Below are 17893 nucleotides of genomic sequence, written 5' to 3'. Positions count from 1 at the left end.
AGACAAATTAATTAGTCATGACTAATGTAGTCAATTTTGTCCCCAGTAAATCCCATTAAGGTCAATGGTTTTAGTAATGACTAATTTAGTCTGGATGTTGCACACTTGTTTACATGTGCTTAGTTCTGTGCTGGATCGTGGCTGTTGCTTTCCTTTTGGAACAGTTTTTCTGCCTCCCTAGTGTTTTGCCTTGATCCTTTTGAAGCAGCAAACATTCCCTAGTTATTTTTCTACTTAGGTGCTCAATAGTCCTTGACAATATCTATTTTGTAATAAATATTGCATGTCAAAAGGCCTTTTCTATGCACATTATCTGAAAGAGCAGGAGTTGGGCTGATAGTCTTCAGCAAATGGAGAAGTAGCAGCAGTGGGGCAAAGAAGATTGCCTTATCAGCTGGGCTTTGTGTACTCCACTCCAAAGAAAAGTTCTCAGGAAATCCAAATGCTGCACCAGCAGTGTTGAATGTTGTGAGTTGTATAAAAATATCGAGCAAATTAGTGCCCATGGCCTGCTCCTTCCAGAGAGAAAGAGCTCTCTTACAGGGTGGATTTGATTTAAATCAAACTGATTTAAATCACAATTTAAATCACAATTTAAATCACTAGCAGGGTGGATAAAAATAAAAAAATCCAATTTAAATCAAAAAAATCAGATTTTTTTGATTTAAATTGGATTTTTTTGATTTAAATTGGATTTTTAAAATTTTTATCCACCCTGCTAGTGATTTAAATCGTGATTTAAATTGTGATTTAAATCAGTTTGATTTAAATCAAATCCACCCTGCTCTCTTATCTGATCTGAGAGCTTTACAAAAACAAACATCTCGTGGACGTTTGCTGAACAAGGCAGCTGAATGAGAACAAATATGGTGGACACATACTAAAATACAAAATCCTTATTGGCTGATGCTGTTTAGCACTCTTGTCAGCTGGTGGTAGCTCTGGCTTTTCATCAGCCTATGCTCAGTTTTTGCTTTGCTGTCATAGACGCAGGTGGTTGTAGGACTGTATGCCAATCTGCGGAAGTGAGGGCAGGCTGATGATATTTGTCACAGATTTTTTGAAGTGGTGATGACTGAATGCCAAACCTGACCTATGTAGGCTTCGCATGCCCATTGATGGTTTTTTTGACTGCTTCAACCCATGACAGCATGGCTAAACGTCATCAACAATGGTTGAAATTGCTGGTCTACGACCAAAATAAAGTTTTACTTACTTACATTGGTTGAAAAAAAAATGCAGCGGCCACAGGTTGACGAATCATGCCTGTGGCTTCACATGATGTGGGTGCCAAACAGCACTGTATCTTCCACAGGCTGAGGCCGCTTGTGTGAATGGAATCATGACAAAACAAGGAGGCATAAAGGAAGTTTGAATACAGAGGTGTTTGCAAAGTGGAAAGGCTCCACTTGGTTTAGATCCATCAATCACCAGTGTGTTGACTTGAACGGGTAATCATTATCCTGGTTCTCACCAACAGTGTTTAGCTTGAGGTGCATGACTTGCTTGTTTGACTTGTATCCACTATAGGAAGAGAGCATGCTAGAATGTCAAGGCCCACACTTTTTCATGTTCTTCTTGGTTTTTCATTGGTACCTTGGACTGCTCTTTTTGCGGGAGAACTGGGGGGCAGGGGTGGACTTCTCTCTGTTTTTATGTTTTCTTCCCCCATCTGTCAGTCACGATTGCTTTCTCAACTACCTCACTACTAGCAGAGGACAAGGCAAATTCCAGTGTAGGATCTACAGCCTGTCAGCATTGTTTCTTGACTTAGTCCAACGGTATTGATAGGGATGTCTCCCAACTCCATCCATCATGTTATGTCCACAGAATATTGCTGAACTGCAATGATGGGGCTTGTTTAAGGAGGAGGACCATCCTGTTATTTGCTGCTCAGCTTTCTCCTTTTGGAAACCTTTGACCTAGTTAGTGTGACTTCTGTGAATGACTGCAGCGGCTGGCCCTGGGTATCAGTTCTGGTTGCCCTCTGGTTTACTTCCTTCAGCTATAATCTGATAACCAGAAATATGCAAAGCATTCCCAATACAGACTCACAGTTTAACTCCTCAGGAAAAGTTTGCTTTGCTCTTGTTATTTATATTTGTCTCTGTGTGCATTACAATTACAGGATGGGGTTGTGCCTTATGCTAGCCTTGTCCTTTTACAGCACGTTCAGCAACAATGACGTGGTGTGCAAATCAAGCAAAATACGTTCCCTAAAGCTCCTCTGTATCAGCCAGTGCAACATTATACAGCTACACATGTTTGTTTGTTTGTTTAACTGTCATTAAGGTCTCAAACCGGATGGTAAAATAGCTGCTCACCTGGGGCATGTAAGAATCTCTTCCAGGCAGACAAAGATACTTCATAATAACCGGTTCTTAGTTTCTCATAGGCCACAAATGGCTAACATGAGTATGTGTGTGTAGGTGGGCTAGTAAATCAATGTTATGGGCTGGTAACTTTTGTGAGCTTACTTGAAAGGCTGCTCTAAACCTTTCTAGCCCTGTACCCATTTTGGACATAACCAAGGCAGAGAGTGGAGTATTGTCTTAGACTCCTGGTCAGCCAGGAAGATGGCAATGAATGGCCAACATCCTGACTAATGCCGTGCTTTCGCAATGAACACAATTGTGCTAGTTCAAGAAGATTGCATAGCTGTACTAAGTCGCGGGGCTTTCCCAAATTGTGCTTTTATACAAATGTTTCTGCAAACATGAGGCATACCAAAGGTTGCACACTTTGTTGTGCAAATGCAAATGCATCCTTCCATTTAAGGCCTTAGAGCCTGTGGTGGCTCCCATTGACCCTAAGTGTGATTCCCTGATTAATTCTTTATAAGGCTTGTGCAAAGCTTCAGCTGAAGCCAAATATTCCATGAAGCTCCCATGGCACTATGCAGAGGTGGCCATATCCTCTGTGTAGTGCTGTGCTTTCCCCAGCACTGGTGGGGCTCCTTTAAGGGAAGCAGAGCCCTCTTGAGCCCCAGTGTCATCTATGCGGAAAATGCTGGAAAGACTACACTTTCCAGCTGCCCATATGCACCTTCTAAGATAACACTGGGGCTTGACAGGGCTCTGTTCCTCTTAAAGCCTCCCCCCACCCAAGTGCTGAGAAAAGCACAGCACTTTGCGGAGGTCAGCACAGAGGGAAATAGCTGCCATACTGAAATTTATTTTTTGCCCAAATGGCGCTTGAAAAATAGTGAAGATCACTGCACTAGCACAGTATTAGTCTGGAATGCAAACTCCAGACAGTGTAACTAGCTAGTGCAATAGCCTTGTGCTAGCACAACATCCTTGCACAAGTGCAGCGTTTGGATGTTGGCCACTGTGTAGTGAGTGGAAGTTCTGCAGTTGATGCCCATTATGTAGACCGAAAATTGAAGCATTCATTGATGACATTAGCTTTGAAGAGGGAGGATCTTCATCAATGCTGTATTTTATAACCCCTTCTCTTACCATTCTATATGCAGGGCTCTGGATTTTCTCTCTCTGTTCCTTCCCCCTCACATGTGACTTTCTGCAGAGTCTGAATAGCTTAAAAATCAATTGCTTTCCATGGTCATGTGTGCCAGCTGCTCTGACTTTTATTTCTCTGCACTGAATTGTGGAATAAACTTGCCCACTGGCTCATGCTCCTTGCTGAGCATCATAGAAATGATAATGTGCCATGCATCTGTGCCCTCAGCAAACACTATCCATTCTTACACTTTATATAACCCCCCCCCCCACACACAACAAAACAGTTGCCTCTGTGATACTGAAGTTCTCACACTATTGGTACTCACAAGGGACTCTTGTTTTAAACCAGGCTTGCTCAATTTAGCCCCCACCCAGCTGTTTTTGGACTATAATTCCCATAATCCCCAGCCACAGTAGCCAATAGCCAGGGATTGTGGGAGTTGTAGGCCAACATCTGCAAGAGGGCCAAAGTTGAGCAGGCTTGTTCAAGACACACCAGACATGCACAGCATAAGGCCTGTGGGTCAACTATGACCCCCTCCCAGTTTATTTGCAGTATACTAGTCCAGGCTTTCTGTTTGGCAGTCATTAACCTAGAGTGTTCTGAAAGTCACCACTGATTGTAGAATAAGCATTTTGACATTTAGTCTTCCTTTGGAAGAGTAGAAAATATCCATACTTTTTCTATCCTTGAACAATCTTGGCTGTGCAAAGAAAAATTTGGTTTAAACATCTGAAGAGATTGTTAATGTAACTCCAAATGCCATCAAAGAGCAGACGTATGACCTAGTCCAATTTTACTTTGAGTGCTTTGAAAGATACAGTTTTTGTGATCATCCTTTTAAAATAAGGATGAATGATCTCTTCTATGGTAGAAGGTGTGGGGCACAGGCTAAGCTCATGTTTGCCGAGTGTTCTCTTCATCCTCTTGCATAAGCTTGGCTTTGTCAACAAGATCTGGAAATTCTACTTAAGTTTGAAGAGAAAAGTCCACAAATATTTCTGTTCTAGTACTGCTTTGATGAATTTCTAAAATGTTTTTGAGTGTTTGTATTCTTGACGTATTGAGAATTTCAGGCCCAGTCCTGTCTGATGCAGAATCCCTCTATTTCAGCTCTCAAGGTTTTCATGCATGACGACATGCAGTCTTCCAGAAAGACTGGCTACGTTTTGTTTGAAATGGCTTTGGGAGGGAAGCTGGAGCATTAAGGAAAAGATAAACTAATATGACCTTTGGTAAAGAATAAGACATATCAACTCTGTCTGACACATGGGGAAGGTTAAATGGGTGGTGGTGGATTTGCCTAGTGAGCAAATAACTTGTTTTGCGGTGCTTGGGAAAGCAAAGTGGGAGCCCCCAATATCTTTGCCTTTCCATGGAGGGAAGATGCTCCAACTGCTTGATCATTTTGGTTGTCTTTTTCTGCATCTTTTTGAGGTCCTTTCTGAGATAGGATGCACACAATATTTCTGCATTATGGGTTTATATAAGGACATTATAGAGTTCTGGATATTTTATTTTCACTCTCCGTTATTCTGCATGTGGAATTAGTGCATGTGGAATTTGTCTTTTTCACTGCTATAGAACACTGAGTCAGTCTTTTTATCAAGCCAGCTACCATGATCCCAAGATCTGATTCCTGGTCAGTCACCACCAATCAGTATATATGTAGTTAGCATTTTCTGTCCCAGTATGCATAACCTTATATATACCAGTTACCAGGATCTATCCTCTTATCCCATGGCTGCTAAGTTTATTCAGGAGTCTTTGGTGAGGAACTTTGTCAAAGAAGTTTTGCAAGTCTAAATTTATAGTGTTTGTTAGTTCACTTTTATCTACAAGTTTGTTAACACTAATTAATTAATTTTAAAAAACCTCTAAAAGGTTGTTACCTTTGCCCAGAGTTACCTTTGCCCAAACCATGTTGATTCTTCTTCCGCAAGGCTTGTTCTTCTAGCAATAGTAATACTTTCCACCAGTAGTAATACTTAGCAGATGCTAAGCTAGTGGTCCTGCAATTTTCCAAGCTTCCTTTGGATAATTATATCATATATATGTTGTTATACTTTCCAGTCATTAGGCAAGAAGCTGATTTTAGTGTCAAATTGCATTTTTTTGATTTGCAGTTTTGTGTTTGAATTCTGTCAGAACTCCCAATCACTTGTTGATTTTTAATTTGTCAATTTGCCCTACAGTTAAATCCCTCATTAGTCCACTCCACCCTCTTAAAAAAGCAATCAGGTAGGGGTATATATCCAGTATCTTCTACTGTGAATACCAATACAACGTAGCTTCTCTGCAATCACCCTATCCTCCTCCAGTAATATTTTCATTGCTTTGTGATCTTCTGATATAATTAAATACATATGGGTTATTGTTGAAAGCCATAAGCAACAGTAGTGTAAATAGAAGACCAGAGCACCTCCAGGAAAATTTTGCAAGCTCTCTTGAGAGCCTGAAGGATTTTGTATTGGCCAATATGAATAGGGAGTCCACTTTACTGGACAGTGGACACTATTAAAAGATCCTGCTCCAACAACTAATGCACTAGTCAGTGATGAGGGGCAGAAAATTGTCACAAAGGATTTTGTCCACAGAAAAATATAGCAGTGGAAAATTTTATTACCCACATCACTGGTTAGTGCATGAGTTATTAGAACGTGACATTTTCACTGGTGATCCCTGTTCTGTGAAATGAATTCCTTATCCATATTGTCCAGTTTTCCACAGCTTTGTTTTTCTGTGGAAAAAATGGTATTTCCTAAAATATATATTCATTTTATGGACAGTGCAACATAGCAAATGCATGCTCAATACAATATTGAGCAAACTGGGCAGTTTCAAGGTGGTAGTTAATTTCCCCCACTGTAATTTCTTGTCCCTTGGGAGTGTGCGCACACACAGATGTGTCACTGTCAGTCTCAAGCACAACTAATGAAGAGGATGAGGTGTGATTAGTTGCCCTTGCACACAGACTTGTTGGTAAAACATTTTTTTTAACAAAAGAGAATGTTGTCTGAGCAGTTCTGAATCAGATTTTCTCAGTCTGAACTGGAGCTAACAAATAGTGTAAGTGCTGCCACAGTGACATTGGCAGTGAGACAGAAGGTGCCCCAGTTCCTCAACCCACTCCAAGGCTGATAGCTCCTCTGCTGTCAAGGAGAATGAAGGTCTCGGGGAAGGAGGACATCAGCCTGAGGAAGAGGGAAATGCTCCTTTAGAAGGGACCCCTTCCGAGAATGATGAGCCCATATCTTCTTGCACAGGGTCCTTAAAGAACTCAGATATGAAATTGTCGACCTCCTTGCTAAAACATATAACCTATCCCTACAATCAGACTCTGTACTGGAGGACTGGAAAGTAGCAAATGTAACGTTTTGAAAAATGTAATTTTCAAAACGTGATCTATGGGTGATCTGGGAAATTACAGGCCAGTTAGCCTAATGTACGTTCCAAGCAAATTGATGAAAAGCATTCTCAAGGATAAAATTGTTAAGCACATAGAACAGGCCCTGCTGGGGGAGAACCAGCATGGCTTCTGCAAAGGTAAACCCTGCCTCACTAACCTTTTGGAGTTCTTAGAGAGTGTTAACAAGTGTGTGGATCAAGGTGATCCATTTGACACAATATACCCCCAACTTAATGTATACGCAAAGTTGGGATCTCAGCTGTCAGTGACTGACTTATAGAGGGATCTTGGGGTTGTGGTGGACAGCTTGTTGAATGTATTGACTCAATGTGTGGCAGCTGTGAAAAGGGCCAGTTCCATGCTAGGGATCATTAGGAAGGGGATTGAAAATAAAACCGCTAATATTTTAATGCCCTTATAAAAAAATATGGTGTGGCCACACCTGGAGTACTGTGTCGAAATCTGGTCACCACATCTAAAAATAGACATTGTAGAACTGGAAAAGGTGCAGAAGAGGGCAACCAAGATGATCAGGGGCCTAGAGCACCTTTCTTATGAGGGAAGGCTACAACACCTGGTGCTTTTTAGTTCAGAAAAAAGACGACTGCAGGGTGACATAACAGAGGCCTACAATATCATTTGTGGTGTGAAGATAGTGGATAGAGAGAAATTCTTCTCCCTTTCACATAACACTAGAACCAGGAGTCATCCCATGAAATTGATTGCCAGGAAATTTAGGACTAACAAAGGGAAGTACTTTTTCACACCATGCATAATTGACTTGTGGAATTCTCTGCCACAAGATATGATGACAGCCAACAGCCTGGATGGATTTAAGAGGGGTTTGGATAACTTCATGGAGGAGAGGTCTATCAACAGCTACTAGTCGGAGGGCTATAGGCCATTTCCAGCCTCAGAGGCAGGATGCGTCTGAATACTAGTTGCAGGGGAGTAACAGCAGGAGAGAGGGCATGCCCTCAACTCCTGCCTGTAGCTTCCAGTGGCATCTGGTGGGCCACTGTGTGAAACAGGATGCTGGACTAGCTGGGCCTTGGGCCTGATCCAGCAGGGCTGTTCTTATGTTCAGTGCAATTATTGAGAGAGAGTTAAACACTGTTGAAATAGACAAATGGATAACAGTGGCAGATCATGCACAGTAGGGATATGCAAATTGATTCAGGTACAAATGAAGAAATGAAGAAAGAAATGAAGAAACAGAAGAAATGAAGGTGTGCAGTGAATCCTCTTAGGGATTCATTATGAAGAAATGTTATTATACACCAAAGAATCCAACCCTTGAAAAGTAGTGACCTCACATTTTGCTCCATAACTCTACTTCTACAAGGGTTAGAGCATAGCTTAAAAAAAAAAATTAAAACTGGAGATCCATTTAGGGTTAGGATAGGGCGACTTCGAATCCACATTATTTCCTATGGTGGAAATATACAAAATCAGTAAACACTAAAAATAAATCATTAAAAATCAACCCAAGTGCCCCACTGGCTTGAAATTTGGATGGTAGGTGGCACCAATGGGGTCCTACGCACCACACACATTTGTTGCCCCTAGGACCTTTACAAGTGGTCTGAATCTATCTGAATAAAATCAAATTCAAATTGAATCTGGGGTGATTCGGGTGGATAGATTCAGACACAAAACAAATCAAGGATGATTTGATTCGGGCACAAATCTAATCGAAAAAAATCGATTTATGCACTTCCCTAATGCTCAGGTCTTTGGGTGTACTAAAATTAGTATGTCATCAAATGTTTTCATTGCCTTCATTTTTTCCTTAAATTTGAAAAAAGTAAAGGAAGTGCATGGTATTGTGGACTGTCTTTAAACTTTAAAAAGTATTCAATAAGAATAAAGTTTTGCATTTGTTTGAAGATAACATTTACATATTTTTTACATATTTTAACATGTTTAATATTTTTTCTTTCTTTTGAGTTGCATTTTATTGTAGCCTTTTGTATTTGTTTGCTTTAATATATTTTTAATTGTATGTTTTACTTTATTGTTGTTCTATTGTTTTACTTTGTGAGGCACCCAGAGAACACTTTTTATGGGGTGTGTGCATGCGTGTATATATATTATTATCATTTATAATAATGATAGATTGATTTTTTCCTAATCAAGCATTTTATTTCAAATACTAGTGGTTATTAGGAAAATTTCAAAATAAAAATTAATATGGAATACTTTAAAAAACACCACCTAAATACATCAAAGAAACATACCAAAGGAGCTCACAATCTATTTACCCCTGCTAACTTGGCAAAGAGGCACCTTTTAACGTGGTGATTCTCTTTATTGAGCAGGGGGAGAGTAACTGGCCCTATCTATCCCCCGCATAGTATCTCCAGTGACTGTTGCTGGTGTCGATCTTATGTTTCTTTTTAGATTGTGAGCCCTTTGGGGACAGGGAGTCATCTTATTTATTTATTATTTCTCTGTGTAAACCACCCTGAGCCATTTTTGGAAGGGCGATATAGAAATAGAATGAATGAATGAATAAATATTTAGTACATCAGATTTTTTTAAAATTTTATTCTGGAAAATGTTTAATCCATAATTTTCCAGAAAGCCCACATCACAGGCACTAGTCTTCTAGAACAGAATGCAAAGCATAGCTTCACCCACTGATCTTAATGGTTGTGTGTGTTTTTATGTGGGGGAGTATCCAAATCCAGGCCAGCAAGGCAGCTGGAGGCATGAGCTCTCAAAGGAGGCTTTTGGACTAGCAAAAGGGTGATTCCAGCTGAAGGTATTTCTAGCCAGGAAGAGCACCACTCCTCCCTGGATCTTCAGGCCAATTCTGTTGTAGGCCTCAAGTAGGCCCATTGGTAGGGAGACTCCGAGCAGCAGGTATGCACTCCTCCTTTGGAGCTGGAGCTTAGCCCTGGTGTGGCATCACCTCCGCTCTTGAGGATTTTGAGGCAGTGTGTTTGGCGGGGAGTGTGGTTCTGAGGAAGGGACAGGAGCAGAGCCCTCTCAGAGGATGACCAGTGCCAGCTGCTCTGGCTCTGAAGGATCTGGAGGTAGGGATGTGCCCGAACTGGCTTGGGCTGCCGCGGGCGGGGTGGGGATCAGTGCCTTAAAAACCAGGTTACCTACTCCTCCTTCGCCCCACTGCTTTCCCAGGCGCGGCACTTGCAGCAGCCATGTGAGTGTCAGAGCCACACGCAGGCTACTGGGAGCAGTGCCACAGCTGCACATTTGCAAAGCGAGTGCCATGCCTGTAAAAGTGGTGTGGTGATGGCGAAACAGGTAAGGACCGGCTTTTGCCTGGTTTTTAAAGGCACCGATCCCTGCCCCACCAAACTGGTTTGGATGCGGGCTCCTGAGCCTGTTCAGCGCTTCCCTAAGGAGGCGCTAAGCCGGTTCGGGCTCATCCCTATCTAGAGGATTGTCAGGATTCGGGATCCAGACTGAGATGGGTTCCTCCTCCTCCTCCTCCTGGTCTTTTAACTCTGACAGGGAGATATATGGGAAGATGCATATTTTAATGTATTGCCTGTGTGTCAGTGTCATATATTTAGTAAACAAAATTTTAAAAAAAATCCCGATTTTTTATTTCAGAAGTTTTTGTCAGAGAAGCCTGATCATGAACAGTGTAATTTGTGACCCAGGGTTTCTTGCCAAAAATGCCAAATCATGTGATAGCTCTCCTTTGGAATAGGGGTGAAATTGTGTGGACAAAATCGGATCTCTGTGGGAGTGCATTTTACACAGGAGAGTTGCCGTTTGCACCTCAACTACACTAGGTCATTGCTGTAAAGGTTTGAAGTAGGATGTAGAGAGGCAAGATTATTGGGCAGAGAGGGAAAGTTGGATGAGTGAGACAACATATGGGTGGGTTTGGGTGTTCCCCCGTGGCCCATTGATTGTGCAAAGCCATTTGCCAACCAAAAGGTCGACTGGGATATAGTTTTTCTAAGGTGTTCAGAACCCAGACCATGTAGGGTGAGCCTTTCCAGTTTGATGTGTCCAGAAGATGGAGGTAGCTAGTGTTCTTGATTCCCTTCAAATATGTATCCTTTCAAAGGTGTTTTCCTTCCCCTCACCCTTGCTTTTTATTGTAAATATGCTGAAGTGTAATGCTTGTGATACTTATAAGCTGCCAATAGGTGGTACTATAGTGCTGTTTACATAACAACTGCATTTAGTCACAAAAAAGACAGTGAAGCCTCCCTTGAAAATACCATATCCTTTCATTCTCTGTGGTAGGGAGAAAGAAACCATTCCAATTCCTTGGGACAAACTGGATGAATTTTATATTATGGTGTCAGTAAGTTTTGGGGGAAATTTTCAAGTATTTTTCCTTAGCTTAAATTTGCATGCATAATTGAAAATATGTATGATCCTAATTAGAATTTTTTTCAACATTAGATACTGCTGTACTTGAAGATTTTAGGAAAAACAAGATGTCAGCAAGTTGATACTTGAACATTATGGCCTTAAAATGTGTCATTTTTTTAAAAAAGTATCCTCAAAGTCACAATTTCAGAACTAAAACCTGAAATTCTAAAAATTGAATTCAAATTCTGGAATGCTGCTACATTTCAGATTTCTGTGTTTTGTTTCAGCTCTACTTTTCACAGCAAAGAGCTGCGGACAAAGCTTGGACAGACGACCTGCATAAAAGGACCTTCAATTAAGAAAGAATATTCATCAAAAGTTTGGTAGGCAACATTTTCACTCACATGGCTTATTGCACAAATGATCAAAGAGTCGTCTGGGTTACAAATAATGGAAGTGGATTCACAGGGCTCTGTAATAATGTAAACTTGTGCTTGCTCTTCTTGAAGTCAATTTGAATGTTTACCATTACTTTCAACAAAAGGAAGCTGAGATCTTAAATTCTCTTTAAGCCTAACTAGGGACACTTGGTCAGAAAATTTGATTACCATCTCCAAGCCCAGCAATAATGGAGCTTAACAAAGCAGTCTCTCCATCTGATTACTTGTTCTAGGACTTGCAAAGTACAGCCACCTACTATTCCAAGTTACCCAGTTTAGCAGCTGATGCCAAGAAAAGAGGCTTGCTTGAGGCTACTGGTAGGATTTGCACCCTAAACCTCAAGTTTGTAAGTTCTGCATTTCACTAACTACCATGGCTCTTTGTTTACTCCTTCCCAAATACTATGTCAAGGCTAAACTTGTTCTTCTCTAGCATTACCGTCAGGATTTCCTGGCAAGTTTTCTTGTGTTTCAAATACTGTTTTGCTCTGCAGTAACCAGCATTCATGATTTTGTCACAATAAATGAAAAGTGGCTCCTTTGAAATAAATAGCAAAACTGGATAGGTTCAAGACATGAACCATGAAACTGATTGCCGAGAAACTTAGGACCAACAAAAAGAAGTATTTCCCCCCACACAATGCATAAGTAACCTATGGAATTCCCAGCCATAAGATGTGGTGACAACCAACAGCCTCGATGGTTTAGATAAATTCATGGAGGGCAGGTTTATCATTGGCTACTAGTCTGAGAGCTATAGGCCACCTCCAGCCTCAGAGGCAAGATCCTTCTGAATACCAGTTGCAGGGGAGTAGCAGTAGGAGAAAGGGCATGCCCTCAGCTCTTTCCTGTGGGCTTCCCAGAGGCATCTGGTGGGCCACTGTGTGAAGCAGGGAGCTGGACAAGATTGGCCTTAGGCCTGATTCAGCAGGGCTGTTCTTACATGTTCTTAAGCATCATTTTATTGGTACAAAGTTAAATAAAAATTGTTGTTAAAATGAATATACACAGCAAACTCCAAACCTGAAGATTGCCACAAGTTTCCATGATGCAGATTTGAATTCCAGGTTTTATCTGATGCCAATTGTTTGCTAAGACAAAACAGTTTATATGTAAGTAAATTTTAAAATACTTTTTGTATTTTATTCCATACCCACAACTGGGTGTGTTTCAGCCCAGTTTATGACTTGTTTGAACTATAATCCCACAAATTGGATTTTATAGATGTGTGGTTGAGTTCCCAAAGAACCAGGAATATCCAGTTGGTTTTAGTTTGACAATTATTTGCAAATATTTGTAAAAATTGTTGCACAGATAGGCCAGGACCTGAAAGTCCTGGTTTCAGCTCTGGTTTTACAAAATACATTTTTTTGAGTAGGGTTCTTCACTGCCCCAATATAACTTTTAAAAATGATTATACTACTCCAGATTTTACAAATACCTGACACTGGGCTGAAAAGTCAAGGGCATTGTCAACTAATCTGCAAGGATACTTAATTCCACAGAGAATATCTGAGAAGAGAGAGGTGTCAAATGTTAGCATTTGGGTAACAAACTAAAAAAACAAACAAACCCACACTTTGAGCGTCTGTCCTCTCCTAGCAGAAGGGGTAGGTTTTGTCTTCTAATCCATAATATATGGCCTTTTCTATTTTGAACTCTTGTGATCCCCCTGGAGTGAAGAATTTTAAGGATTAACTGGGGGCCTGGAGTTTCAGCTGAATATTCATGAGAGAAGGCCTTCTCACTACTCTTCCCACTGCAACCACCCTTGCAGCAGCTGAATTTCATCTCTTTATTCAGCACAGTGAGAGCCTCCTCAGTGCTTTAGGAGAGCTGGTAAAACATAGTGTATCAGAACAAGGAGAGGATGAGGACTTGGATAAGGCATCAATATTGTCCTTAGAAACAATCCTGTGTCCATTTGTTATTGAAAAGTATAACTGTAAAATGAGCTACTGAGAAAAGCAAATTAGAATATGGAAAGTGTTGCAGATACTGCTAGACAATTGGTATCACTTCCATATTGGGGGTGGGGACGTGGGGGAGTGTGAGCACCACGAGATGTTCCATGCTGTTTACATCATGGTCATGTAGTGAGAAGTCCTAGTTGATGATGGCAGGAACATGCCATATGCAGTGAAGTATAAATGTGCACATTCCTCACATGAAAATATACATGTTTTTTCCCTGCAGTTGTCTGAGTTCATCCTGAAGAGTGGGTTGTGTTCCAAATCATGCCCCAGACAGGAAGTAGATTTTAAAAGCTGTAGTCATATCCGGTAGTTAGGTAGGAGCCGCCTGAGACCCCAGTTCCATTCCTGTCTCGCCCCAGGCAACATCGTTCTCAAAGGAGCTCTGTCTTTCAACCAACCAGGCTTGTTGTTTTCTCTGGCTTATTGTGTGTGTGTTTCCCTGCTCCCTCCCCCTCCATTGAGCAAGGGTGGGAAGGGAGTCTTTTTGCTTAATTTCTCAAAATGCTAAACATTTTTTCTTTTAATCTGATTCGGTCCATTGGCTGCTTATTTTAAGTTCAGTTTTGAGTTTGTTTGTTGCTTCCTCGTCCCGACTCCTTATGGAGCCTGCCCATGCAGGAGACTTACTGGAGTAAGTGAACGCCTCTTGCTGCAGGCAGTTTGCCAGCAGCTTCTTCCCAGGCATCTACCTCCCGCCCTGCTCAAGGTCCAGGGAGAAGCAGAGTCAGCAAACATTGGGATGGGTGACCTATGTGTGCCTGCAATTTCAGAAAATGGCAACTAACCGGGGGAGGGGAAACCCGGTTCTCCAGTCATTCCCCCCACATCCCATCCACCTACACCGAGCACCACGAATCCAACTACGGTGCCTGCGGAGACTGCTCCTGAACCTATTCTGATGCCACCACAGTTTGTGAGTACTTTACCCCAAATGATTGATTTACAGACCAGGCAGGCTTCTCCTGAATTTCAACAATGGCTAAGGCAATTCATAGGTTCAGAGCTTTTTGCTCTGTATTCCACAACGGGGTACTTCATAGGGACAAGAAAAAGGTGATGTCTGTGTCCAGAAGGGAATATACCTGACCGGGTAGATTTTCTCAGAATGCTTTTCGTCCCTACAGGTCCTCCCAGAGACCCTCCTTTACTCCTTCCAGGGACTACCACCCATTCAACAACTATCCTCTAGGGAAGGGAACCATGGCCACTCCCACATCATCCAGATCTGCTGGCCCAAGGACCTGTACTACATCTGGACCCAGACTGGTTCCAACTATGCACCTGGAAATTGAACCCGCCTCACTGAAAAGGGCCGGATACACAATGGCTGTGCAGGATACCGTACTGGCATCAAGGAGGCCCTCTACTAACAGGATCTACCAAGCCACTTGGTGTGATTTCTCAAGATGGGCATGCAGGAAACACCTCTCCCCACTCACCATGGGGATCCCCAAAGTTCTGGCTTTTTTCCAGGAGGACGTAGGGATGGGACTTCACCCCAACACACTCCATAGACAGGTTTCAGCACTTTTATCAGTCCTGGAACTGACGTCACATGGATCCTCCATGCTGCACCCTCACCTCAGGCGCTTTCTGAAAGGGGCCACCAATCTCTCACCTCCGCCAATTCACAGGTTTCCATCCTGGGATCTCAATAAGGTCCTTAATGCCTGGGATCTCAATAAGGTCCTTAATGCCCTCACGAGACAACCCTTTGAACCCCTCAGATCGACACCTCTGAAGATGCTCTCCTACAGCGTTCTCTTTCTCGTCGCCATCACATTGGCACGCAGGATAACCGAATTGGGAGCCCTATCCTCATGCAAGGAGCTGTGCTCTTTCACTGATAGCAGTTGTACTGCACTTGCATCCCACATTTATCCCAAAGATCAACTCCACCTTTCACAGGTCCCAGGAGGTGGTCCTCCCCTCGTTCTGTCTGAATCCAACACATCCTAAGGAGAAACTATGGCACACATCCTAAGGAGAAACTATGGCACACACATCACGGCTCATTCCACCCACAGTGCCAGTACGTCAGCCACCTTCTCGGCTAACGCCCCACTTCAGGTCATCTGTAAAGCAGCTACCTGGACCTCCATCTCTCCATTCATCAAGCATCTATAAAGTCTCGCCCTTCCATTCTGACCAAGCGGCCATGTCTCGCATGGTCCTACAGCAGGTTGTCTAACCGTCTGCTCTTCCCTCCCTGTCTCTTCCTACTGCTTGGGCATGTCCCACTCTTCAGGATGAACTCAGACAACTGTGGAAAAAGAAACATTGGGCTTACCTGTGAAGGGTTCTTTTTCACAATGTCTGAGTTCATCCGCCCCACTTGCGGATGCTCCATATCTCCATGGGTATCGGGCGCAGTTGTGGGTGGCGGGGACTCCCTGAGTAACAGTAACCTAGCTCTAGCTCATGTTTTTCTTGTTTTTCAGCCATGGGGCTCTTAATGTCTGCCTGTCACTGGTATTTCCCTCTCTATCTTCCTAGTACCTTTAACTTTTTCTTTGAAGCTCCTATGATTACCTGGCTCAACAGTCATATCCAGGTGCCTGGGGTCTCAGGTGCCTCCTACTTAACTACTGGATATGACTACAGCTTTTAAAATCTACTTCCTGTCTGGGGCATGATTTGGAGCACAACACACTCTTCAGGATGAACTCAGACACTGCGAAAAAGAACCCTTCATAGGTACGCCCAATGTTTCTTTTTCGAATGCACCTCAAGACTCTTACCAGAGTCGACATTCTTATTCTAACCTGATTATACATAGGGGTGTGCATGGACAATTTCTTGTGGCTTGGTCTGAATTCAGACCGAACTTCAGATCTGCGAACTGACTGGTTTGGTGGTTTGAGCTGGGCTTGATTGAGGTGGCGAGAGGGGTGAGGATGGGGCTGGGGATGGGGCAGCAAGAGGCATCTTTGAAAATAAATGAGGTCCTTACTGGTGATACCAAAGCTGCTTGGAGCAGCAGCGCTTCCCCCCCAGCAGCCGGTGTGGTGGAGTCTGCTGGGGGAATGCCGCAGCTCCAAGCAGCTTTGGTACCACTGGCTACCACCAGTTACTTTTAAAGAACTGGACCACTTTTTGAACCACTTCGAACCGGGTTCAGTTTGATCTCTGAACCTTTCTAGTTCAGTTTGCAGTCAAACTGCTTGAACTGCCCTGGTTCGTGATGGACTGGTTCGAGATTGGACCGATGCTGTACATCCCTAATCGTACACATTTTCTTCTTAATGTCATGGAACATCACTCAATGTTAGTTGTCCTATCTAAGTACTCTATGAGAGCAGAGTGACTGCACGAGACCTTGAATGAAGCAAATGCACATCCAGAACAAAAAGAAGTGATCATCTTGTAGAACTGGGAACCAAAACAAGGATTTGGAGATAAATGAGGCAAGGACTAGATAGGTGGGTGTGTATTTGGTCAGAAAAGGCAGGCTGTTGGAGAGAAACCTTGGGCAGTGGAGAACTGTGTTTCCATCGGCAATAACAGAGAAGATGGGGGAAAGTTTAGAAAGTCTAAGGGGAGTAGGAGAAGATAGTATTGGTACCTGAAACCTTAAATCCAGTTCATTATAGGATTTGAAGTAGATGCAAAGATGCAAGGGCCAAGGTGGATCTTCATGGCCTGGGAATGGCAAAAGAGGAGGCAAGTGGGGAAGAGTCCTAGGAAGGCCATGCTGGAGGTGTGTTAGTCAAAATATGTTTATTATATTTGTCTGGGATTTGATGCTGTTCAGTCTTTCCAGTCTGAAGATTGTCCATGTTACAATTACAATTGATTTTATCATTAAAGGATTTAATTCTACCATTTAGTGGATCAGGTTTTCAGAGATGGTCCATTCAGTTATGTCTTTTTGCCTATGGCTCACTATTAAATCAGATCAGATGTCCTCATTGTCTGGGGGAGGGTACCCTGGATAGGCTTGGAAGAGGGGTACATCAGAGAGATATGGCAGGTAAATAAATTCTGCAGTAAGAGGAAGATATTACTTTGCATGTTTGGGAAGTATACTGACAGTCATTTTAACGCCTACACTTAGTCCACAGTGACATAATGCTGACTGGCAGCTAATCACCAGCATGCCAGTCTGCCAGAGGCATTCAGTTTCTGCTGGATTCTGTTTGCCATCTCTAAAACTGACAGACCAGTGTATATATTCAGTAGAAAGAGCACGAGTCATGATATGCTCTTCCTGCTTCTCTAGAAGCAGGGCCAGTACCAGGTTTGGTGGGTTCTTCGTAGTCCCCCTCCTCACCACCACCATCTGCTTACTTGCCTAGATG

At 42.5% G+C, this 17893-nt stretch overlaps 1 protein-coding gene across 18 annotated transcripts in view; it reads left to right on the top strand.

The window, feature by feature from the left end:
- The window catches only part of CXXC5 (CXXC finger protein 5), a 110434-nt gene that overhangs the window by 36937 nt on the left and 55604 nt on the right, over positions 1–17893 (top strand). For 12 of the 18 annotated variants that reach the window (XM_053247529.1, XM_053247527.1, XM_053247537.1 and 9 more), the window contains exon 2: positions 11464–11559. The gene's annotated coding sequence lies outside the window, so the exon portion shown is untranslated. Of the gene's footprint in view, positions 1–9519; positions 9743–9805; positions 9916–10120; positions 10145–11143; positions 11166–11463; positions 11560–11849; positions 11964–17893 lie in introns of those variants that run through there. The other 6 variants (XM_053247539.1, XM_053247538.1, XM_053247530.1 and 3 more) reach the window with 6 other exon arrangements.

This window comes from Hemicordylus capensis, chromosome 4, assembly GCF_027244095.1.
Source record: "Hemicordylus capensis ecotype Gifberg chromosome 4, rHemCap1.1.pri, whole genome shotgun sequence".
In the NCBI taxonomy this organism is placed as follows: domain Eukaryota; kingdom Metazoa; phylum Chordata; class Lepidosauria; order Squamata; family Cordylidae; genus Hemicordylus; species Hemicordylus capensis.
The sequence above is the reverse complement of the archived record's forward strand: the minus strand, read 5'-3'. Positions and strand labels throughout refer to the sequence as shown.